The sequence below is a fragment of the Mustela nivalis genome, assembly GCF_964662115.1.
Source record: "Mustela nivalis genome assembly, chromosome: X".
NCBI classification, from domain to species: domain Eukaryota; kingdom Metazoa; phylum Chordata; class Mammalia; order Carnivora; family Mustelidae; genus Mustela; species Mustela nivalis.
Genome location: NC_139040.1, coordinates 108,306,854 through 108,308,525, shown reverse-complemented (window position 1 = coordinate 108,308,525; position 1,672 = coordinate 108,306,854). Strand labels below are relative to the sequence as shown.

The 1,672-nt window shown below is 38.5% G+C and overlaps 1 pseudogene across 1 annotated transcript; it reads left to right on the top strand.

Annotated features, from left to right (window-relative positions):
- Window positions 1-1,225: 1,225 nt before the first annotated feature.
- LOC309855935 (ATP synthase membrane subunit K, mitochondrial pseudogene) lies at window positions 1,226-1,430 on the top strand (annotated as a pseudogene). Its single transcript has one exon. The product of its transcript is annotated as an ATP synthase membrane subunit K, mitochondrial pseudogene (transcript).
- The last annotated feature ends 242 nt before the right edge of the window (window positions 1,431-1,672 follow it).

The window sequence follows — 1,672 nt, the reverse complement described above, 5'->3', positions numbered from 1 at the left end:
AATACAAAGAATCATGAAAGACAACTTCAAACAGTTATACATTAACAAATTGTGTTTTAGAATAAACTTTAATGACAATCATCGTGAGCTTTTCACCCTGGATAGGAACCAGCAATCACCTGTATATCACCTTATTGTCTGGATGTATAATTTGTATTTAGAGTTGAAAATAGAGTAAATTTTGAAAGGAAGAGTGTGAAGGTGGAAGACATACCTGTACATTATTCAGTGAGAAACTGCTACTGGGTCAGGAGCTATCCAGGGTTTGTCATACCTAAAACTTTTAAAATATGGGGTGGAGTTGGGGTTCTTTAAGACACAGAATACAAAATTACATGCACAAAAATTGTATTAGGGTTTGGGAGGGGCCTATAAGTTGAGAAGCCCTAAAACTGACATTTCACTATCTTCACGGTAAATCTACCCTAACTCTGAATGTGTCAGGAGAAAACCAACCTTTGTTCATCTCTGTATTTGCACCCCTTTCTAGTTGTTTTTCTGCCCTGGGCTACAGCAATGTTTTTTACTTCCTTAGCATCCTCCCCTTTCTGAATGTCATGTTGGTCTGAACACTTTAGTTATGTCCCAAAATGTTTGTCTGTAACTCATGAGCCCGTATGATTAACGCAATAGAATTTTTTGCTGTGTTACATCTGGAAGTCTTTTCTCCTTGTTAGCTATAGTGTAGCATTGTTGCTTCCCATTCCCCTGTTCTTTACTAATAGAGTAACCTTATGGCTCAGTTTACTGAGATAGTCCCAGTTTATGCCTGTTGTCCTGGTATAATTATTAAAACTGACTCCTGTCTGGATCCCTAGGGGACCAAAGAGTCCTAGAGACATAGTACAGAGGGAGGAACTTGGTAAAAAGACCTGAGAAAGTTGTTTTTGAACTCCTATGTTTACCCTCCACCTGGGCATACATAGATCTGGTGTTAGGTAGGTACCAAAGGCCTAATGGACTAAACCTAACAGATAGACCTCCAGCCAGGTCCCAAATTAACCACTGGGTGGTGCCCTTGAGGGACAGTTCTAAATTACTTGTAAGTCTTCAACAATTGCCCTGACTTTGGTACCACAGCCCACAGAAGGTAGGTTGAAACTTGCAGCCTGAATCAAATGAGGTCAAGTATATGCTATCACAAAAATATCCTAGCCCAGGAGGGGTAGCTGCGTACATTGAAGGACATAGAGGCAGAACTTGTTTCTTTTGCAAGATCGAAATCATGGCAGGTCTAGAAACTAATGCCAAATTCCACTTCACTGGTATCAGAAAATATTTCAACTCATATTCTCACAGACAGAATGAATTGTGTACTGGACACATACAGAGGCATTGCATTGGTGTTCTTATACTTCAAGTTAAGGTCAGAAAAAACACCAGCTGCGAGAGGAACATCAATGAATTTAAAACTGTACCTTATCTGTTAAGTTCTCACATCTGGAGAAGCTAATGCCAGCTCATCATGTGATACTCAATTTATGCAACAAATTGTCAACCTAGAAAAAAATTCTTAGCCTATTCAAGTACCTACTAAAAAATCAACACCCTTTATAGATTTTAAACAAGACCTAGTCTCATAATATAATATTCAAAATGTCCAAGAAACAATCCAAAATTACTTAGCATATGAAGTACCCCAGCAATCTCAACTGACATGGAAAAAGACATT